This window comes from Dipteris shenzhenensis, chromosome 25 (assembly GCF_047967505.1).
Source record: "Dipteris shenzhenensis isolate YYH24624 ecotype China chromosome 25, Dip_SZ_1.0, whole genome shotgun sequence".
Lineage (NCBI taxonomy): Eukaryota > Viridiplantae > Streptophyta > Polypodiopsida > Gleicheniales > Dipteridaceae > Dipteris > Dipteris shenzhenensis.
Window position 1 is genome coordinate 605,022 of NC_141620.1, and position 24,387 is coordinate 629,408.

General features: G+C 47.3%; 1 protein-coding gene across 5 annotated transcripts in view; it reads right to left on the reverse strand.

The window, feature by feature from the left end:
• CCDA (cytochrome c biogenesis protein family) overlaps nucleotides 1-24,387 on the reverse strand; it is a 53,194-nt gene that overhangs the window by 27,922 nt on the left and 885 nt on the right. The gene's annotated exons all lie outside the window — the stretch shown is intronic.

The window sequence follows — 24,387 nt, forward strand, 5'->3', positions numbered from 1 at the left end:
CTGTGTGTTGATATGGTCCTGCATTGATCATCTACGCTGCCCTATTTGCCGCTACCCGTTTGTCAGAACTTACCTGCGCTAATCTCTACTATCAACAGTTGGAATCGCCTGAAAGCCTTTGCTCTTTAGTTCATGTCGGCAAGGAATGGCGGGCTGTATTGCTGTTTTATGAGCGGACGCCCCCTCACTATGCAAACTCGCCAGGATGATCGTGATGTGACTCGCCACCAGTTCTCCAACGATCTATGTCCACGATCTGAAATCTCTCTCACGCAACAGAACGAAGGCAGAAATTGCAGATTTGCTCTTTCAGTTCGTGGGTTCACTCTTGCGGTCTAGATCTTGCTACAACCGGTAACTATTCTGCAACAAATGGGGGCTTTTCTATTTGTACTATCTATTGTTCGCAAACATACATTAATTTTACTTCCTTACCCAGAATTGAAGCCTGAGGCATGTAAAATTTGGGGCTTTTTTGCAAAATTTGAGTAAACATTGTAAGGGATTTAGACACTGGCTGTAATAACAGCTAAGACCTTCCCACCAATGGATAGCATAAAAAACTCCTCGTTCATCGAGAAATTCTCAGGGAGCAATTTCCCAACTTGGCAGACGAAACTCCGGCTTCTTCTTATGCGAGAAGGCATATGGCATATCACCAATGGCAAGGAGCCAAAACCCCAAAGTGATGATGCTAGAATCAGTTGGTGGGAGAACCAAAATGATAAAGCAATGGCTATCATTGGCCTAGCTTTAGCTGACAACCTTATCCACCATGTGGATTTTGATAAGACTGCAAATGACGTTTGGGAAAAATTAGAGAATTTGTTTGGAAATAAGATCAATAATTCCAAAGTCTTTCTCAGACAAAAACTCTTCAAGCTCAAGATGAAGGAAACTGAAACCCTCAATGAACACTTGAGCAATCTTCGGTCAATTGTCCAACAATTATCTGCCATCCGAGCCATTGTTGAAGATGATGATCAAGTTGCTGTACTTCTCTCAAGTATTGAAGACATTTCCAAGTACAATGAGATCCTTGCTGTCCTAAGAGTCAGCCGCAATATGAGCTTTAAGGATATGGTAGCTCATCTCATTGATGAGGACCGTAGGCTTACAGAGAAAGCAGAATCTTCCTTTGAGTCTAGCAAAGCATTCTTTCTCAAGAATAAGCCCAAGAAGAAAGAAAAACCTCTTAAATGTAATTACTGTCAGAAGCTTGGCCATCCAGAGGATCGTTGCTTCAAGAAAATGGCAAAGGTACAAGCCAAAGAACATGCCAATCTGGTTGCGGAGCAGAGCGAGGACAAAGACGATGAAGCTACACCTTCTGGACCTGAGGAACAAGCCTGCACTGCTGCTCTTTTTGGTCTATCCCTCCATGAGGTGATAGATGAAGAGTGGGCTTTCTAGAGTCATGTGTGTTAGGTACTCTGCCTTGGGTAGTCCCCCTAAAATGATATAATAATTTGTCATTTTGTGTGCCTTGTCCTATAAAAGGCTCCACTTATTTCCATGTACCCAGTTAGGAGACAGGGGGGTTGTTATGTCTTTCCTTTATCAGGCCTGGCCGAGTTCCAGGATGTTGGTGTACTCCCTAGACCTATGAGTTGGTCATGCATCCATGCTCAGATTTGAGTCTCGGATCACGTTGACACCTAAGCCATGAGAGTGCTTGGTTCAACCTCTGAATTATGCTCAGCTGTTAGCCTCTCAGATTGCCTGGGATGCACAGTCTGGATGATGTCATAGTTTCTCACCCTAGCTCCGAAGGGGGGTTTGTTGGAACTATCAGAGTCCTAGTGTGTGTGGTCCTAGGAGTGTCCTACAGTTGTGTGAGTGTGAAGAGTCTTGAGGCCACTTGTGCCACCTCATGTGGTAGGTGTGATTCCTCCCCTAGATTATAGGATCTAGATTCTCTTGTGCGTGACCTCATCTATGAGGTGTCAGTGTGGGAAGATAAGGCTTGCCCAGCCTATAAATGAGGCCATGTACTTGCTATGATTACACAATCTATCAACATCAGTTCGTGCCTCAGCTCTTGTCTCTAATCTGTGATTGAGTGTCTCTCACCCTCTCCCCATTTTCAACAGCATTCACAGCTCCTTTTCGGTACTCGGTTAAAGCCACAAGTAGACTGTCATGAGAAACAACCTTAGGTTCAGACCCAACAAGGGGTCGATCTTCCAGCCTGGGGGTCAGGCTTGTTTAAGGCCTGGTCGGCCCTTGTATTGGTCAGCTGGAGAGGTTGCCATTGGGGTAAAGTTGGGCTCTAAATGTGGATCAGCCCACCCTTGCTTGTTGGGTCCACTCAGGGTCCCGGTTGGTCCTGATTGTAGGGCAAGTCAGCCACCTCTAAAGCACGAGAGGGCATCCATGTGGGGTAGGGGTCAGCCCTACATGTGGATCGGTAGACAATTGCTCTTGGGTCCATTTAGGGCCCTGCTTGGCTCTCATTGTAGGGCTAGTAAGCCACCTCTGAAGGGAAGATCACTGCCACTCCTCTCCTATAAATAGGGGCCTTGGTCTCCAGTCCAGTCCAAGCCAGTAAATCCCTTTGACAAGGGAACGCAGCAAGTGGTGTGAAAGCAGGAGCATTCACAGCTCCTTGTCGGTACTCGGTTAAAGCCACGAGTAGACTGTCATGAGGAACGACCTTAGGTTGGTTTTGTACTGTAATCAGTGCATTGTCCTATGGCTGTGGTTCTGAGCATCCATGAAGCAGCTCATCAATGCAAAATTGAGCTCTTCATTTGCAAGCCTGCTGGCTGTTAGTCTACCCAGGTGTGGTCAGCATGAATGTCCTCACAGTTTTCATGTACCATCTAGTTAAGTTCTACTCCTTCCTCGTTGTCCCATCTGAAACTTAACTTAACCACGAATCCAACTTTCAATAAGCAAACTGCAGCCCCTCTAGCAAATTCGCACCTGAAGTCCTCAAGAACAGGTGGCTGAAAACCAAATTGCAGCAACTAGGAACCATAGTTGGGTCCGAACAATATGGTTGGCTGAACCATACGGGTATGAAATAAATTTTCCGTATGCATATGGTATGACCAATCATACTTTGCCTTTTTTTTTGGGGGGGGAAACGGGGTTCCAAGATCTTTATGAAACGTTTTTAAAATCAATTTCATGACTTTAAAATTTAAACAAGTTTGAAGTTGAAAGTTTTGTAACTCTCTTTCATAAAATGTGTACAACGTATATTCTCTTGTTCAAATTAGGTCACCTATGATTCAGCCCCAGGGGCTGAACCATACTCCAATCATACTTCCGTACCCGTATGCCGTATGTGTATGGTAACGTAAACTATGCTAGGAACAATTCGCAGCACTAAGGAGCAAATCACACTTCAATATCCACCTTGTCTGGGGGGTGGAGAACTTCGGGACAGCTTAGGAAACTTCAAGAAAGTGCTGAAACTGAAATCGCAACAGAGAAAGAGGTGGAAGAACAGGGAAAGGGGGAGAAAAACACAGCACTATGGGCCAGAAAGAAGGGCTGGCCCCACCCCAAAGGTCTTTATTGCAATAGAACAACTTTGTACAACTGGCTCACAGAGAAAGCATGAAGCTGAGTACAATTCTCAATACAACTAGGAGCCTAAAGGCCCTTATTTTATAGACTAGGCCATCCAGCTAGAAAGCATAAACATAGTTTGCACTCTCAGATATACGTTCAAAAGAAAACTTATATCCACTATCACCACTGACAACTTCAAACTTCAATGTAGATAGCATCATAGAACAAGAATCAAAATGACTATTAATAGAATCCTCATGGCAATTTTCAATCTTACAAATACAAGATCTACATGCAACCCATCATATTATAATGACATTAAACACCCGTTCTTTATCAGCACATGCACATTATCTAAAAGCACATTAATTTATGGGATATAGTCATGTTATTAGTCAACACACAACAACTAACAACATATTTTACTAGTTAGCAAATATGCGACAACACTTCTATATGATAGTGAATATAATTTAACACAAACAATAGTGCTGTCTTTGGGCTGTGCATCTGCCGCGTATTGCACAAATAAATGAGGCATCCAACAGCCTGGCTGTAAAGTGTGGCATCCACTGATTCACTTACATCATACATAGTAAGCTTCAGCCCTGGCTACATGGGAGTGATTGTAGGCTTACAATCTTGCATGTTGAATCTATCCAAGAGCTTTTGCACATACTTGGATTGAGACATAACAATGCCACGCTTCTCTTGTATGCACTGGATCCCCAAATAGAAATTTAACATGCCCAAATCTATCATGTCAAATTCAGCTTTCAATTCAGCCTTGAAATCTGCAATTATTTCCTTACTTGACCCTATGAGCAGCATGTCATCTACATAAAGAATGATGACTAAAATATCCCCCCCATCCTTCTTGATGTAGAGGGTGCTTTTAGTGGGACTATTGTGTAGCCCTTTGCTTGCCACGAAGGCATCAATCTTGGCATACCATGCAGGTGGGGCTTGTTTTAGCCCATATAAAGCTTTATTCAGCTTGCAAACTTGATGAAATTTCAAAGCCAAAAGGTTGTTTGACATAAACCTCTTCCTGCAAGTCCTTATTAAGGAAATCTGTTTTTATGTCCAACTGATGAACATTCCAAATAAAAGTTGCAACCATGGCAATAACTGATCTAATAGTTGTCATCCGGGATGTAGGAGCAAAAGTCTCCTCATAATCTATGCCCTTTTTCCGAGCATATCCTTTGGCAACGAGCCGTACCTTGTACCGATCAATGGACCCATTTCGCTTCCTTTTCACTTTGAAAACCCATTTGGTACCAATGGCATGTTTTTCTGGTGATAAATCCACAACATCCCAAGTCTGATTTTTCTCAATGGACTACAATTCATTGTGCATGGCATTCATCCAGTGCACCTTATCCTTGGCTTCTTCGAAAGTATCAGGTTCTTCTTCATCAAGAAGAGTACCTGCATAAACTGATTCAACAGAAAGAGCCCCCCCGGCATGCTTTGCTGCACTACGAGTCCTGCCAGGCAAAGGTGCCTCAAGTCTACTCTCCCTGAGAGTCTGTAGCAACCAGTTGGGAACTATTCTTGCTGCATGTATCTCTTGAATCTCTTGCCTGACAACATCATCCATTGCCTGTGGAGGAACTAAATCAGCAGGTGGCTGAATCGGGGCATGTGGATCAGGAGGAGGCTGCTGTAAATGCTGATTTTCAGCATGAGTATCAGCTCGAAAACCAAAAGCAATAGGAAGGATCCCCTCAAAAACATCATCTGAAGAAGCTGGAATAGTGAATTCAGCATGTGTATGAGCTGAATTCTCTGAAAAGATTACATCTCTACTCACAAAAATATTGCGTATAGAAGGATTCTAGGGACGACAACCATTGCTTTCTGCACTATACCCAACAAAGATACACTTCAGTGCCTTATTTGACAACTTATGTCGAAACTCCATAGGCACGTGGGCATATGCAACACATCCAGAGACACGAAAATGATCCACTGAAGGCTTTCTACCATGCCAAGCCTCGTAGGGAGTGATTGTCTTCAAAGCCTTTGTGGGAGCCCGATTCAAAACATAATTGGCACACGAGCCCTTCGAACCAAAACCTGTGAGGCAACTTCTTTCTAGTGAGCATGCATCTATCCATCTCCATGAGTTCTTATTTTCCGCTTAGCTTTGCTATTTTGCTGAGGGGTAAGCCTCACTATAAGCTGTTGTGTGATGCCTTTCTCCTTCAAAAATGCCTCAAATTCAAGAGAGGTATACTCCCCCCCTCTGTCAGTGCGAAGTATATGCACCTTGAGTCCTATCTCATTTTCAACCTTGGCCATAAAGTGTTTGAAATGCATAAACACATCTGATTTTTTCTTCAGGCCATAGACCCAAGTGTAATTTGTAACAAGACAAAAAGGCATAATCTTCTTCTACAAAGTTGGTTGTAACATCCGCTCCTTCATGGGCACTAGGGGCTGATGCATTTGAGACAGCCATACCCGAATCCTTTTTCTTTCCTTTGCTATTCTCTTCTTGCATTCACCAATATAGTAACCCAGCTTCTTACAGTAGTGACATATACCCTTCCTCTTTGGCTTCTCTGCATCACCTTTAGCCTTATGAGAGGGATCTCCGGAATCAGCTTTATGCTGATGTGTAGGCTGATTAGCATGTTGCTTTTGCTGCCCTTTCCCTTTAGGCTTGAATTTTGAAAGCATGGCATGCTCGCCAACCTGTGTGGCCATGTTCTTCCTGGTTTGCTCCTCCTGCAACAAGAGTCCTATACCAACGCGTTAAAAGAGAAGATTGGCACCCCCCCTCAATGACAAATTCAGCGAGGTATGAAAACTGAGATACGACTCAGGAAGAGAATTCAGAGTGGTGGTAATCATCTCTGAATCAGGAATGATCTCATCTATATTTAGCAATTGTTCCCTCAAATCCTGAAGCTTGGTGAGGTGAGCATTCATGAAATCATCCTCATCCATATGTGTGTGAGATAGCTCTCTCTTCACGTTACAAACCCGGGCATCATTTCTGGCTGCAAACATGCTCTCCAAAATATCCCCAGCTGCCTTCGAGGTTTTGCATGACCAAATGTGTGGAACGATAAACCTTTTGACAGAAAGGGAAATAACTAAAAGAGCTTGTGCATCAGGTGAATCCCACCTTTTCTGTTCTTTTGCAGGCAAATTGCAAAACTTGGGGCTTTCAATAAAGTTGCCCTCTTTCGGTTGCAATTTCCCGCAAGAATTTGGGGCTTTTGCATTTTAGATGCAATTTGGCAGTGGATAGTCGAGATTTTGGGCATTTGCAGAGCATTTTGATAGGCTGTGGCAGCAAGCTGTCATTTTGGGCAGATTTTTTTGCAGACTTTGGTTGTGCATCTTTGAGCCCAGGAAGCGATTTCACTTGTCAGATTTGCTGCATTTTTGTTTTATCTGGTAGATATGGCTCAGAACAACCCCAATGAGGTTTTTGGTGTTCTCACACAGCAGGATAAGTTGGATGGCACCAACTACTCCTTATGGAGCTTCATGGTTCGCAATATCTTAGTTGGCTAACACCCATGGGATTATGTCAACGGGGATGAGACACGGCCAGAGACTGTGGTTGCACCTGTCACTCCTCCTCAACAAGGTGAAGGGGTAGAGGTCAAGCACAAGGTGCAGGACAAGTGTTAGGTGTAGAAGCTGCTGTTTTGGTGCCTCTCACACACCCCAAATTTTGCAATTTGCCTGCAAAAGCCCCAACTTTGCAGATTTATCTGCAAGGCCTGCAAAGCAAGAAAATCTGCCCCAAATTTCTCTTCAAATAACCTTGCCAGATAGTGGCTATCCTTGCAAAATGCACCTACAAGAAGGCCCTGCAAGATGACCCTGTAGAGAAAAGAACCTACACGAAAAAATCCTTCTTCACCACAACTCCTGCAGATGAAGCAGTCCCGTATAACTTGTATGGATTGTTTCACAGAGATGTGTACGGACACCGTACAATGTACGATGCAATCACGTGTAGTGACTGTACGGACGACGGTCAAACAGCGTATGGTATAATAGTACGGATGTGCACGTGCAGCTACGGATGCTGGAGTAGGTACAAAAGTATGGTGTACGACGCTGCAAGTACGAGGTGCATGTACGAAAATCCATGCGCAATACGGATTACCTACATGGTTGACTGTTTGAACGTTGTACAGGGCGTCGTGCTTTGTACGGATGGCTAGATTGTACGACGGTGCAGGTGTTGTACGAATGAGTAGCAACAGCAACAGCATACGGAATGACGAATTCAAGATAGCAGGCCGTACAGCGACGATCAAACAGCGTATGGTATAATAGTACGGACACACACATGCAGATACGGATGCTGGAGTAGGTATGAAAGTATGGTGTACGACGCTGCAAGTACGAGGTGCAGGTACGAAAATCCATGCGCAATACGGATCACCTGCACGGTTGACTGTACGAACGTTGTACGGGGCGTCGTGCTTTGTACGGATGGCTAGATTGTACGATGGCGTAGGTGTCGTACGGATGAGCAGCAATAGCAACAGCATATGGAATGACAGGTGTGGGGTAGTAGGTCGTACGGCGGCGATACGTGGCGGGTACGAAATTCCGTACAGTCGTACAGACCGTATGGACGAATGGCGAGGCTGAGGCTGTTGTACGGATGGAGAGCAGACGTGAAAGAGGAGAGGGGCTAATCCAGGAGCTGCTTGCAGTGATACCAAATGTGAGAGAAAGAGTGAAGCAGAGACAAAACGGGAGCAAGGAGCTGGAGTGCAAAACGTAAAAGATGCAATAGATAGGATAAGGTACAAAACAAGAGTGGAGGTAGTTTTGTCTAAGTGACAAAACCACACTAACCCACTAACTGTGGTTAGGGGGAAAAACCTCTAGTGAGGGAAAAGTGCCCCTAACTCACTTATGGATTACATTGGTCACTACCTAGAGTTATGGCAATAATTCTAACAAATTTAGCACTCTCCAAAGTCCTACACCTTGCACAAACAATATCCAACATTTTATATATACCTTTGTAAGACTAGAATAAGTCCAATCATACAAATTTAGAAATTTTGTTGTTCTAAAGATCAAAAATCTACAAAGGAAAAAAAAAAAGAGAGAAAATGAAAGAGAAGAAAAAAGAGGTAAACAAAAACTTTTATGAAAAGCAAAAGGAAGACATACTAAGCAAGCAAAGCAACACTTATGTCGTCATCAGTGCCCAAGCATAAGCAGCTATACTGGGTTTCTAAAGACCCGCGGAGTCTCTTGGGCAAACCCAGTGCTTACTAAAATACGTCAAATAAACAATAGAGAATGAAAACAAGAAATAAAGAAGAAACGAAGCAGGTGACTTAAGCAAAAATAAACAAGCAAGTCAAGAAACAAAAACTTCCAAAAAACTAGAAACTCTCTCTCTCTCTCTCTCTTATTTAAAACATAAAAAGTTAAATGGCACTTTACACTTATGTCTCGTTTCTGCAAAGAGGCAAAAATAAATTTCTAACTTAGAAAGCACAAGTATACTCAAACAAACTCTCTTTAGAAACTAAAAGAAAAACGGGCTATTCAGCTCCCCGCTTTTTGTTTTCAGCTTATGTTCAATCATTCTAAACAAGCCTAAGGCCGAAACACCATAGAAAAAAGACTTCATATCTAAGAATGTGCGAACTTTTTTCATTATTTTCCTTGGATTATACCTCTTGTGTAATAGTAAAGTGATCAAATTACTACATTGAGTGATATCCAACATTTTAACCCATAAGAGGTTAGCCAAATGCATGCATTCTAGTTCTTGAACTAATCCTAGTCCCTTGTGGGCATTCCCATAATTCTCTTTTACCAATTCAAAGCAAAATAAATAAAACTTGTCAAAGTCAACTTTCTTTTACCGAAGTCAATCTAATAAAGATTCCTCTTTATTTCTTGGGAGAAGCACCAATTGGTGACATCCCCTTGGCTTCTAATCAGCTGCCCTCAACTAAGAAGCTTCTTGATACAATTGTAAAACTTGAGGATACACCGAAAAGAAAACCTCATCTACCCATTTGCCATGGAGTGCCAAATAGTTCTTGAACTTAACAAGGTACCTACAGGTAACCTTGTTGGAAAGGTCACCTCCCCATCTGTAAGCCCCCAAATGAGGAAAGCATGGGGGAGGGAGACCTAGGGCATCTGCCCAGAGAAAAGAAAAGAGACGAGAAGTGACTGCCACGTGGACAACAGCAAGGCTGCTATGTGGGCAGCACATCAAGAGACCTGCCCGGAGCTTCAAAGGCTGAGCTGATGTGCAGGAGAGAAGGCGAGGCATCAAACCTCGGATCTGGCCTGGCAGAAGGCGACTGAAGAGGCGCAGCATATTGGTTAGGGCTGGTTGGAGCCAGCCAACCAAGGCAGGTTATGGGCAGACAAAAGGGCTGGCCCTAGCATACGAGGAGAGCTGCAAATGGGTACTGCCCTGCCCTTAAATAGGGCTGGGCTGGCTGGTCGGCCAGCACACAGCCCTAAAATGTGTCCCCACAGCCCCAAAAAAAGGGGGTTGGTGGGTCGGTTGGAGGGCAGTAAGTCGGCCAGTGAGATGGGCTGATCGGTCGGTTTAAAGGGGGCCTTGGGCCCTATAAAAGGAGGCCTTTGTGCCTCAGTTATGCATCCAGCAGTGCAGCCTTCCAGGAGCAGTAAGGAGCAGCAGCAGACCTACACTTGGGCGTACTTCAAGGAGGTCAAGGAGGATCAGGAGTGCTGCAGACTAAGCTCTACATTGGCTGAGACCTAAGCTGTCTACCAGGGCAGTAAGGTGCTGAGATCTGGACAGAGAGTCAGAGATCTAGAGGTATCCAGCGGACAGTAGGAGAACCTCTTGGTAAGATCACAGGACCACGATTTTTTGGGACTCTGGATCTATCTTTTGTATTGTATCCATAGCTTTGGACGGAAATATATTCTTTTGGTGGATTCTATATCTGGCTTGGTTCACTGTCTATTTGCTAGTCTGCACAACTCGTCTATGTGAAGCACATTAAGTAAAGAAGTTTGTGATTTCACCCACACCACACAGTGTGTGAGCTCTTGGGCTATTCTATAAGTCTTCCACTGTGCGTACCCTCTGTTGGTCGATTTCTAATATGGTATCAAAGCCCAAATAGGAGGCTCACAAGTGTGGGAGCTTGGAAGGCAAGGACCTTGCTGAGGACGACCTTGATTCAAGGCTTTAGGAATCGACTTCCACGACTGGAGGACTATGCCCTTGCGAGAAGGAGGGTGACTCAGGTTAGTGGCTCGAAAACTGTGGAAGCTAACAACGGGAGTGAAGGCAAAGCCGGAGGATGTGCTGGACAAACAGGGGAGGATTGTACCAATAGATGGAGATGAACTCGAAACGTAGAAGGATAGAGATGCCCATGCCCTAGCCTTGATCACAATGTGTACATCAATTGGAAAACACTGGTAGCTAAAATTGCAAGGGAGTTGAAGGAAAAGGCTCCAGCAGTAGAAATGTCCAAACATTATCGGTATTTTGTTGCTGAGAGAGGGAATATGGAAATCCATATTTGCCGAGCTAATGCGAATGGCTCTGTACTGTCGTGATTTCTGTGCTCAGCAGATCAAGGAGTCATCCGAGCAACCAAAGGAATTGCAATCCTTAGCCACCATACCTGTGATTGATACTCCGGTAGTTGATAAAGAAGTTCCAGTGATCACTATCAAAGTTAAGAAACAAACTATACCAGGTGTAATAGTGGAGTGGGGGTTCAGGAGTGAATATTATCTCTGAAGAGGTTGCAAAGAGGCTGAAGTTGAAATCATATAAGCCGTCACCTTTCCGAGTGCGCATGGCAGACCAACAACCAATTGACCCCAAAGGTATGTTGCAAGATGTAGTCATTTCCATAGGCGGCATCTTTTATACAATTAGTTTCATTGGAACAACATGCTTACCCAATCCTATTGCAAAGAACTTGGTTGAAGAGTGCAAAAGTACTCCATGATTAGGATACAGAAGAGATGATTATTAAGACGGATAGTCAAGATGTTTGTATACCGACCAACCCTCGGAAGGTCCCAAGTTGTTGTCGACCCAAGAATCTCGATGTCAAAGATCCATTTCCTAAATATGTTGAGTCACGGTTGATGGAGTTGCACATCCGACCTGTAGGTGAGATAGATATTTTACAAGTGGCTGCAGACATCAAACAGAAGTTGAAGGATGAGCAAATTGCTAAGCAGAAATATCTTTTTTTGATCGATTTTACTGAGGACATTAAAGGAGAAGGGAGATTTCTGAGGTACCAATGACTATCACTCGCAGTTGATTCCAGAGCCTACACAAGAATTGAACCTTGAAACACAAGATCACCCTGCTATGGTAGTGGTGAGTGCTAATCTTTCTTCCGAGCAACTCGGAAAGATAGGAGATTTATTTGTCAGATACAAGATGTGTTTGCATGGAGCTACACAGATTTAAGGGGAGATTCTCGTGAGTTGTGTCAACACAAGATACCTTTATTACTAGATGCTAAACCAATTTGACAACAAAGGTACAAAACGAATCCTAACTATGCCAAACAAGTCAAAGCCGAGTTGGATGAACTCCTATCATATATGCCATCAGTCGTAGTGATTGGCTCTTTCGTTCTTCTTCTTCTTCTTCTTCTTTTCAAAGAAAGGAATTTTCTATTAATGCTTGAAAGATTTCATACAAGACAGCAGCCCCGAAGGTGCTGAGTATGGAAAAAATCGGAAAAGGCTGAAAGAAAGAACCAGCCTGTTCCAGTGAAACCCAGCTCACTACCTAGGGGATCTCTGGAACTGGGGCTAACAGCCAAGTGGGGGGGCTATACAGCCAGTGAATCCCTCGCGGGGTGAAGATGTAGAAAACTCCTGCAGGCCAAGCCTTGCAGAAACGAGCACACCTCTCGATAGTCGCACTAGAGCCTGGAGTCCCACGCTCCCAGGTGGACCGTAGAGTGTATATGATATCCTCCCAGATGGCAACTAGGGTAGCCGAGGGTGGAACCGGGTGCTCACCCATCACAAGACTGCAACGAGCCACCCAAATGTTCCAAGCCGTGATGCTAGCTACCACCTCCCAAACACTGTCCTCCCTAGGAGGAGGAGCTGCCTCGTGGAGTGCAATCCTCTGGATGCTCTGACCTTGTATCCGATAGGCTGGGGAGATCTCATCAATCTGAAACGAGTGTCCTCCCTCTGTCAACCAAGCCACCATCTCCCGGGTGTAGTCTCTCTAAAGACTCTGCATACGTGTCATGATCCTAAGGGATCCATATCCTCACTGCGCTACAACAGCTCCACAGGTTGTGCGGGATAGTCTCCAGGACACCATCGGAGCACCAATGGCACTGCCCCTCCCACTCGCATCTGCTCCAACCACGGTCCGATGGGCAAGCCTCCATGGGTGGCCAGCCAGAAGAAGTATGAAATCTTCCTCGGCTGCAAGCTGGGACCACAACCACTTCCAAAACCTAGAGCAAACATCCCGAGGCACTCTCTGGGTCACCCAATGCCTCTCCCTCGAAAGGGTCCACCTCGACAAGTCCATCTGAAGCCTCCCTGCCAATCCGTGTGGTGTAAGAAAGGAAGGGCACCTCATCCACCTACTCAGCTAGGCCGCCCCTGCAGGGCCAGAACCACTCTCCCGGATCCCACTGGACCTCCCTCAAGGGTCTACCCTCCCACAACCAAAGGCGCCATCTAGGGGCGTCCTGCTCTGAGATATTGGGAGGGTCAATGTGCCACTCCTTTCCCAAACGTCCCACCACTTTGATCATCTGCCAGTGAATCCCATCAAGACTCCCATCCATCTCGGGGTCTATCTAGAACGAGCGGTTCAATTATGGGCTCTCTTTCACCAAGAGCATTAACAATGTTGAAGAACACATGACCGTAGTTGCATGGCACATTACAGAAGCGATTCCTCATCGTGCTCTTCAGAATGGTACCAATAGCTTGCATATTGCACAACATACTCTTTTTGTCTGAAGGTTGAGGACGGGATGATTTCACTAAAAGCTTAAAGGCGAATGCCTACACATGAATGGAAGTGTAGATACAAACTTATGGCCTACATCCTTAGTTATGTACTATGTAGTCTATTTCCATCCATGTTGCTTAAGCTTATTGCAAGATGCACATTCCATAGTCCTTGTTGTGCTTTCCTAATTCTGTCACCTTACGTTACCAAGCAAGAATAACAAGACCACTAAGGGACATCTAGACTCAAAAAGGGCCTCTTGGATTAGGAGTGTAAGTAGCACCTTAATCAGCCCCTTTCCAAAGTTTATGGAACAAACGATAGGAAGGCTTCGCATTTAAAATTGGGAGAAAACCATGTTGGTCTCCCATTGGTGGAGAGCCCTACCATTGGAGGGAGAAAACCATGTTGGTCTCCCATTGGTGGAGATCCCTACCTCTAGTAGGCTACCACTTCCCCTTCCCCCGCAACAACCGAGTGGCTGGAGTAGGCCTCCAAGTTCTACACGGAAGAAGCCGGGGTGTGTGTTGCCTTGCTGCATCAACATCCTCAAGGGAACACCAGTACGGGAAAACTGCCCCAACCATCTGTTGTCTCTCCAAACGCGAAGTCCTAACCACCAGGACTCAGGAATGGCTAAATCAATCTTGCCCATCCGCTGCCCTATCCCTCGCAGATGCACTATAGCATCAAGCCTCGCCTCTGCCTCCATAGGTAATCTGCTCCACGGTCCCAATGTGCCCAAGCCTCCCAATGCCTGCGGCATGATCACCGTCTGCCAAGCTACTCGGGCCCTAGTGTTCCTCGTGCCGTCTGAACCTGCCCAAAGGAAGTTTCGTACCAACCGTCAGAGCTGCCCAATGCATCCTCTGTGAAAGCACCAGCAGGAGGTGATATACCAGGCCATGGCAAGAAGAATCTGGTTTGCCACTAAGGTGCGACCTGCTAGGGAGAGTTTGGCCGAGCTCCAATAGAGAAGCTTGCGCCGAACACTCTCAAGGACCGGGGCAATCTGCTGCTCTGCTATAATGTCAATACCAACCTGGCATCTGAGGTATCTCGCTGTCTGGCCCCGCGGTATCCATTTGAAGCCAAAGTCACTCCCCCACTCACGGATCTCCAGTGTCTCCTCAAAGCCTGTGAAGAAACCTATGGATTTTGTCCAGTTGATCCGTGCACCCAAGGCCTCACAGTAAATAGCCAAGGTGCCCCTGACTCTCCAGACTCGTGGTGGTGCCCTCAACATACAAGGCCATGTCATCTGCAAACTCCGAGTCAAGTAGCTCCTCCTGTCTGACTGGGAGCCTCAACCCTGTGAGACCCGCTACCTATGATCTCACAAGTAGTAGCCCAAAGCCTCCGCCACAAACAGGAAGAGGAAGGGAGTGAGGAGGCAGCCTTGGCGGACCGAGCGAGAGAGAGGAAAGGCCTCACCCGTGTGTCCTCTGATAAGCATTTGACTAGAGCTCCCTGCATATAGCGCTGAAACTCCTCTGACCCATCCGTCTAAGAAACCCAATCTCCGCATAGTGCCCTCTAGGAAAAACCACTCCACCCTGTCGTAGGCCTTCTCAAAGTCCAAGAGAAGGATGGCTAGCGGCTATGACTCCTCCCTGGACCAATCCACGCCCCAGAACGTGAAGATGTTGTCCAAAATGCTGCGCTCCTGGACGAACCCAGTCTGTGTGTCGTGGATGATGTCGGTAAGATGGGGCCGTAACCGCAAACTCAAGACCTTGGCGAGGATCTTGTATGCAGTATCAAGCAGAGTGATCGGTCTCCACTGTCGGCGGATGTCTGTCCTGTCTCCCTCTTTCGGGATCAAACAATCCACCCCCTGCTCAAGGACTGAGGGAGAAATCATGTGTCAAATATCTCCTGGCAAGCTAAACGGAAAGGGGTGGAGATAATCTCCCAGAAGTTCCAGAAGCAGGCCGGAGTCAAGCCATCCTCACCCAGGCACTTCTGGGTCGGGAGAGCCTTGAGGGCTTCCCAGAGCTCCTCATCTGTGAAAGGCTCCTCAAGTCTACTGCATAAATCCTACAAGACTACTATCAGAACGTGATCCCAGACTAAATCTCGAGCCACAAGACCAGCTGGGGTCATCCTCTCCGTCTGAAAGAGCTGGCTGTTATAACCGGTGGTCAGGTCTAGAATCTCCTGCGGGTTAGTGTGCATGATGCCTTGCGAATCCCGGAGACGTTGCAACTGTGCCTACCGATCGGGGCTCAGTGGTCTGAAAGAAATGCTTCGTCATCCTGTCCCCCTGCTGCACCCACCGGACCCAGGAGGAGTGGTAGGAGAACTCAACCTGCCGCAACTCCGTGTCCTGAAGCTCAAGACGAGCGCTCTCGAATCTGTCGCTAAGCCACTGAGAACCTGGGTCCTGCTCCCTGAGCCTCTCGATGGAGGCGAGGTCTCTCCTCAAAGCCCGCTCACGCTCTTGAAGGATCCTCCTCTGCCTAAGGGCGAGAGCCTGCGGCTCCTCACTGCTCCTTCGAATCGCATCGACCACCCACGCAGCCCAGCCCTCACAGGGTGTCATCTCTGACTGCTCCCAAATCCCTGCCATGACCTGCTAGATCTCCTCATCTTGCAGGAGGTCCTCTGGAATGCGGACCCCCTTCTAGGGGAGACCTCGGCGGGGCTGATCCAAGTAAAGTACCACTGGAGAGTGGTCTCACATCGTGGTACCTGTCAGAATCCCTTGAATCCGCCTCCATAGAAACGGTCTAGTCTCTCTAGCAATCCATCGTGTCTCCTCTGTCCAAAGGAGAAGAGGAGGCTGCCTGGTGTCTTGCTGAAATATGGCTCTCTCCACAGGTCTCTGCCACTGATCATGAAAATAAACTGCTCCCAGGTGCTACGCTTTGCTGCTGGCATCTAAGAGAAAGAGGCGCCGCCCTGCTTGTCTTCCCCAAACTCCAAGTTGTTGAAGTCCCTCCAACAATCCAGAGTCTACATCCAGAAGAGCCTCCTCCAAAAGGTCGGGCGGTGTTGTCTACACACTGGGGCATACACATTCAAGATCCAATCCTGGACTCTCCCGTCCGAACTCCCATCCAAACTGCCCATCCTGGAATGAGCTCGCCCTGATCATAGACCTTTGGAGCCAAAGACTGTGAGACTGAGATGTAGACCCCTCCGCTCCGTCCTACTGTGGGGGACCACTCCTCTGGACCTCTCCCTGGTAGAAGGTGATGATGTCGTCTGATGTTTGCGGCTGAAAACATGAATCATAAGGATGTCAACTGCCCACCCTACCACTACCCTCTGCAACTCTTGCTGGAGTATCAGGTACTACGGCTAGCTACGAACACGATCGTGGAGACCGTGTACGTTCCAACTCACTATGGTCCAGCTCATGAGGATGGGGGTGCCGGGAACAAGGCTCTCCTGTGAGTGGGTGCCTGTCCCAGAAAGACTCCCTTGTGTGACTTTGCCAGAGGTTTGGAGGGCGAGTAGTCGGTGTCTGTGCGGCGACGTACTAGGGTGGATACCGGCTCAATACCGATCTTCCATGCCCACTTCATCATGAAGGAGGCTTCGACCCCGAACAGCTCCGCACACTTTTGGAGGGGCCAGAAGTATGCCTGCTCCACCTTTGTCTCCAGCAGCAAATCTGATAACTCCTGTTGCCAAACCACACATTAGTTCCTCGCGCGTGAAGCTCAGCTGAAAGTTCACCTCCGCACCATGGGCATGCCAAAGGTCCAATCCCTATGGCCCCATCCACTCATCTATCATGCATGTAATCTAATCTCCCATAATAGCATCGAACACCTCTGGGAACCACTTCTCCAACCCTGTGGAGGCAAACTGAAATCTCCAAACGGGGTGTGTCTGCGATTTCACTGCACTGATCTAACCCCCCTTCCGGGGTTGAAGGACCATGAGCGTACCTCCAGTGGTAGAGAATATGGGTCCGGAATCTCCAGATAGTTCCAAGGTCCTAACCTCCAGAAGTCCCCCAGTAAGGGACGCCCAGGCTAGAGGTCGGGAGTTGCTGACCAGGAGGACGAGCCCCGTCCCTCAGGATCCTTCCCTGAACAGACCGGCTGCTGCGATGAGGAAGCATTAGGGGACATCATCTTTCCCTTGCCTGCTAGCAGGGGTGTCGAGGCGGAAGAACTTGCTACGGAGATGGAGAGGGGGGCGGCGGGAGAGGGGGGGGTAGGGACACAGGGGGCAGAGGGAGGGAGGCGGGTGGTGAGAGTGACCATAGCAAGGGGGGCTGAGGGGGGGGAGAGGGGGCAGGGGGAACCCTGGAGGGGGAGGGGGAGGTGGAAAGGAAGAGGGGAAGGGGTCTGGAGGGGGAGGGGGAGGGGGAGGAAGAGGGATAAGGACAACCGCAGGCCCTCCCTACTGATCAGGCTCGTCGGGCTTTGGATCCGCTCCTCCGCGGCCGCCGTCGGGCCAGCGTCTGTGGCTTCCGCCATCACTGCATTTGGAGCTCTTGGGGTTCGCTGCTGCCGGGGGGGTAGGGACACAGGGGGCAGAGGGAGGGAGGCGGGTGGTGAGAGTGACCATAGCAAGGGGGGCTGAGGGGGGGGAGAGGGGGCAGGGGGAACCCTAGAGGGGGAGGGGGAGGGGGAGGTGGAAAGGAAGAGGGGAAGGGGTCTGGAGGGGGAGGGGGAGGAAGAGGGATAAGGACGACCGCAGGCCCTCCCTACTGATCAGGCTCGTCGGGCTTTGGATCCGCTCCTCCGCGGCCGCCGTCGGGCCAGCGTCTGTGGCTTCCGCCATCACTGCATTTGGAGCTCTTGGGGTTCGCTGCTGCTGCAAGGGTGGGTGCAGAGGCTGAACCTCTGAGACGGGAGGATCGTTTGGGCAGTGGCCCCTGCCGTTGGGGGAGGTGGCTCCTATTGTTCCTCCTTCGAGGCCTCTCGGTCAACCCTGTCCCTCTCTCTGCGCTTGGCTCTCTGCCTACGGCGCTTGCAGGCCTACTTGCTTGGTTTCTTTTTCTTTTTCACCTGGGTCCAGTCCCCTTCTGAGGGTAACCCATGGGGTCTGAGACTTCTGTTGCTCCTACCTGAGAGGGCACTGGACTCGGGCCTACTAACTCTACCTACTTTGCGGGGGAGGGGGGGGGAGGCGCATGGGGGAGGCCAGGGGGCAATCTCTAGCGAGGTGACCCATCTGATACACCATTTGATTGTATGGAAAGAGTTTGTTGAATTCGGGGTGTATAGATACACCATTTGATTGAATAATATATTTCAAGGTGGTGTAAAGATACACTATTTTTTAGAAACAAGGCATACAATATATTATCCTATGCTTCTAAATCTCATTCAGAGTCATCAGATTCTGGCACTGCATTTTCACTTGATGGGTTAAACCTAGCCGAATGATGTTTAATATGTGCAAGGCTAGGATCAAGAATTGTGATACATTTTTCAACATCATAGCCATGCTTTTATGTTTTTTACATCCGAAACATTTACCCTCCTTAATTAGCTTTTTCTTCTCATCGTCAATCATGACCGAAGACACTGGCCTGGTAACCCGAAAATCTCCACCCTCTGGCGAAGTGTGCCCCCATCAAGGGTCTCGAGGAGGATCAACTCTAGGAGGGACTCTGGGCTCTCAACCACCAATCTGATCTTGGGGACTCCATCATCTGCTAGAACTGAGGTGGCCGACTCTGGCGGGGACTCGAGCACTGTTCCAAATGTCCAACCAATGGAGGGGAGGATGACTCGATACTCCTTGGGGAGCCCTAGGAAGCGGAGTGTAACCGAAAAACGTGGAACATGGTGTGTCATATCCATGTCCTCCATTGTGAACCCATGATACCAAGGAAAGAGGTAAACAAGATGCGGGCCAAGGAGGATGGGACTCTGCAGTGTAAATATTATGGACACAAGTTTACAGGTGGTTCTACTCGTATCACAGGAGCTTCTATGGGTCTCGTACTTGGCGATGGTGCACAAATGTCCAAGATTTTCAGGATGTGATGAGACATGGCATACGCATCTTATGCAACATCGAAAGATGGGGGATTGGTGTAGAGGCACTCTGGAGCAACATGACGAAACCTAGCAATGGAGCTTAGCACAGTATTGGGGCTATCACTGAGTAGTGCAGGATAGTGCTTTCTAGTGCTGCATGGGGTCATCATTCCCCAATCACAAATGCCCAGATACACCTCCTCGGATGACTCCGAGAAGTGTAGCATAAAGTTTTGCGCATGCAAATCATTATGCAGGACATTGTGTTGGTGCATGTAATAAATAGCGCAAAGTGTCGAGGGAGCTCAACTAGATGAGAAAAATGCCTCTTCCATAGATGGTGACCTCCTAGATGTGGTCGCCCTCTAATGTCAAGCTCTCGCCTGGATCCACTCTCGCACCTATCTCCGTGTAGACGTGAGGTCCACAATTCTACCCACAAGCACCTTGTCCTAGAGGGACTAAACTGCATGTTGTACCTGTTGCTTTTGTCACCTGGGGAAAGAAGAACCTTAACGGCTGTGGGAGTCGAGGGTGCTGCCATAGAGCTCCTCTGGCCAGACCACCAAGATTTTCTTTCACCGTGACAAACATGAATGCTCCCATTGCAAGGAGGCAAATGAAAAAGGAAAGGAAGAAGGGCGTTGAGGCGAGGCAAGGCAAGAGGGTGGCAGGGAAAGTAGAGGGGAGAAGAGGAAGGAGGGAGCAAGGGGGAGGAGAAGGAGGAAGGAGTGAAGAAAAGAAAGGAGGGCGGGAGAGGTGGGAGAAGGGAAGGAGAAGAAGGTGGGGGGAGGCGGAATGGCGGGGGGCGCACTGGCAGAATGGTGGGGGGGAGGTGTGAGGTGGAAGGGAGGAGGCCGGAAGGCAAGGAGGCAGGAGAAGGGGGGGAAGAGCAGGGCCGAAGGAGCAGCGAGGGGCGACAGAGCGGGAGAAGGCAGGGCGGGGAAGCAAGGCGGAGACGGAGCGGGGCAGAGACGGAGAAGGCAGGGCGGGGGGCGAAGGTGGAGCGAGAAAGCAGGGCAGAGCGGAGAAGAAGGAGGGGCTAGGCAGAGCGAGGGCGAGGGCGAGGCAAGGAGGAAGGGGCGGCGAGGAGGGGGCAACGGGCGAAGCAGCCAGGAGCAGCAGGCAGCCTACAGGCCGCTGCGGGCAGAGGGGGGGAGCTCACCGAGCAGCTCCATCTTCCACTCCACCCATCTTTCCTCTTAGTACCTTGTCTATGTTTCGACTGGCTCTTTCCTATTGTGATGGTGCCTAAGAAAAATGGCAAACTCTAAGTCTGTGTGGTCTACAGGAAGTTGAATGCCTAGACAGTTCCTAATCCATTTCCTAGACCCTTTACTGATGGAATTTTGGATCAAGTTGCAGGACATAAGACATCCCCTTCTGCTAAAACTCAAACTAGGGTATGGAAAAGGCCTCCTTGTACGCTACGAGGAGGTCTGGATAATCCGTGAAAAAACCTGTGTCACCCATGGTGCCTCGTGGGAGCCCCTATGCTTGAACTTCACTGCATACAAGCATTGTCAATTGCAAATCTATCTCTTGAACTGATGAAGCAATATCTACTCAAGCTCAACTACCTCAGCCGCATCAAAAATTTCGGGCTGCTCCACATCTGTAACTGCTGCTAGTGTCAGATCCACATATGGCTTGAGCCATGACACATGAAAAAACGAGAAAACCTACAATTGACAAGAAAACCTGCAAGGAAGTTGGCTATATGGAGCTTGGCCCCAAAATGCCCGGGTGGAGAGACCCTTTTTTCCATCTCCCGCGGGGTGTCGAAATGCCAGATCTTGGCAGCATGACAACCAGGGCAGCAAGAGGGTGGTTTTCTTTCACAGAGTTTGCCCCACTTGCACAAAGACAGATAGTTCTCAGACTTTGAGAATCCCAGATAATGATAGAAGAGATTGAGAGTGCAGTCTATGAGGTATGGAGAGCAATTCAGGAGCCAAAAGATGCATAGACTCATTCATGGGCTTGGGTATTTTATGAGATCAGATATGCAAACCTAGTAGTCACAGTGAAGATGTCTGATATTGAGATGTAGGAAGACGGGGAATCAGAGACCTTTGTGAAGGGGAGGGACAGCAAGGAGTGCTTGGACTCTTCCAGGTGCTTGACAGTTGATACTAACACGAGGGTGGATTCCATGGAATGCCCTAGGGCTTCAAGTTTAGATGGATGGATGTAATTCAGAAGGGGGCATTACAGGATTACACAGGCCATCAGTATGTGCCTCCATGAGGTGCATGGTTTGCTTTCAAAGCAAGCCCACAGGCAAGACAACGTTCTAGTATGTACTTGATGTCATTAATTTGAGTCTTTATAACATGCTATGGAGGATCTGCTCTTCATATGTCTCAGGACATGCGAGATTGGAAGGAATGTGCCTTCTTCGAAGGAAGAAGGGGAAGTGTGGGTGCTTCTTCAGATCTCAGAAGTAGATTGTTGGAAGGTGATTATGGACACGGTGTACTGAAGCCAGAAGAGTACTTGCTTGAGAACTCGTGAGAGTTCATCGTCTAGGTTATCTGGAGATATTCTTGGGATTTCATTTCTCAAGATGGTTCTTTTGTTGCGGAAGTTGCTAGAGGAAGGACGGGTTGAAACAGACCCTGAGAGCATGGTGCTTGGAAGACTCCAAGTTGTTCACTCATTATGAGGGAGACAGCTGGAAGAAAGGTTGTCTTATGGATGTCCTAAGGATGGATCCTTATTGATAATACCCACTCTTCAAATATTGATTGATGGATATCGAATGGTCTACACACATTCGATATGCCACGATTTTATCGCTATGAACCGCCTCGTCTGGGGGGTTGGAGAAATTTGGGACAGATTAGGAAACTTCAAGGAAGTCCTAGAACCGAAATCACAATGGAGGAAGGGGTGGAAGAGCAAGGAAAGAAAGAGAAGAACACAGCACTAGGGGCCTGAAAGAAGGGCTGGCCCCTCTCAAAGGTCTTTATTGCAATAGAATAACTTTCTACAACTGGCTCACAGAGAAAGCATGAAGCTGAGTACAATTCTCATTACAACTAGGAGCCTAGAGGCCCGTATTTTATAGACTTGGCCAGCCAGCTAGAAAGCATGTGCTTTCTAAAAGTTGGGCTCGCTTTTCTTACCTAAATTAGGCACTTTCCTCTAGAAAGTCGAGCTTTCTCCAAAATCTTAGGCTTTCCCCAAAAGCAGGCACTTTCCTCCATAGAGTGAGGTGCCTTGAATACTTTTAGCTCAAGTGGGCCCTTCTTTAATTGGGGAGCCACTTGTCTTGTGCTTTTCCTCTTAAAAAGTGGGGGAATGTAGCACGCTCCAAAGTCCTGGACCTTGCACAAAACAATATCCAACACTTTAACCCATTAGAGGTTAGCCAAGTGCATGCATTCTAGTTCTTGGACTAGTCCCCACAGTTCGCTTTTAGCATTGTAAAGCAAAGTAAATAAAACTTGTTCTAGTTAACCAAAGTCAACTTTCTTTGATCGAAATCAATCTAATAAAAATTCCTCTTTATTTCTTGGGAGAAGCACCAATCGGTGACACCATCTGTGGGGTGAATAGGATTAAGCTATGGAGCCGAAAGAAACCAAAAGACTATGCATTGTGGCAAAAGGCCGTGAAATCTGCATTCCATTGGAGACAACTCACAGACTGAGTAAGCATGACATTGAAAATCAATTCAATGCTACACTCTACAGAAAGCTTGCAATCAATACAATCCATGACCTATTTGCATTAAGAAGACTATTATTGCATATGCTACTTAAGTGCTTAGTCGATGTATACATCACGCTACAATCACCCATTGCAATGCAACCAAGACAATTCTTCAATACATGCAAGGTAGACTTAATTTTTGTTCCCAATATGACAAGGATAGAGATTCTTGGCCCTGCTAAGGGACTATGGGAAGATGGGTTGGTTTTTCAGTCCAAAGGCCCTTCACTTCATGGTATTTGATATTCTTTCTCACTAGGCTTTCTCACTGGGCTCTGGTTGCAATATTTCTTTATCATCAAGTGAAGTAGAATATAAGGCAATCAAAGCAGCCATTATGCCATGCATGTGGTTGAGAAATTGATGCATAATAAGCGCATATGACCATTGTTGAAAATGACATCTTTCATGCTTGCATTAAACATAATGAAAGCGGTATAATTACACATGGGGCACATCCAGGATGGCAACATCAATCTCACCAACCAAATGTCCCACTATTGAGGATGTGGTGGGATACCTTCACCACAAACCTTGGAATTTGGAAAGGAGAAGTTTTAAGTCTTCAAAAAGGGCCTCGGTTTGAGAGAGATCTTGCAACAATATCAAGACGAGAAGTAAAATTTAAATGTTCTGCTTGTACTCCCTTCCCATATGTTGCTATATCCAAGTCAAGAAGAATATGTGCCACCATACTACTTTATGTGCCAAAGTTTTCTTGCAAGACTTGTCCTTATGTACTACATCAATTCCATTGGGGGCATCGAAGGACATTACACTAAAATGGTCGTGTAGGCTAGTTGTATTAGGATTGACCTTCATGGTTCCATAGAGGGCCTTTTACATCCCAACATTGCTCAAGCTAAGGTATCTAATATGCTGAAGCTATTGGTGTGATTTAATGTGCCATGTCATTGCGCCCCATCATCACCATTTAGGTTTAGCTTAGTGTTTGCTCTATGAGCCCTAATCTCTTGGTTTCTCAGCTTTTGGTGGCTCATTTCTGGAACACACTTTCAGCTTTCATTCCCGCTCTTATGTGCTCTCTTTACAGACATCATTGTTCACATGGGACATAAGATCACAAAGCTACAAGAATGTCCACATGTCAAGGTGCGAAAAAGGGGCATTTGAGGATCAGCGCAGCTTCATTATACATAAATCGTATGTCTTACTTCTTTTTAAACACATAAAACAAGTTCAAATCTAGCTTTA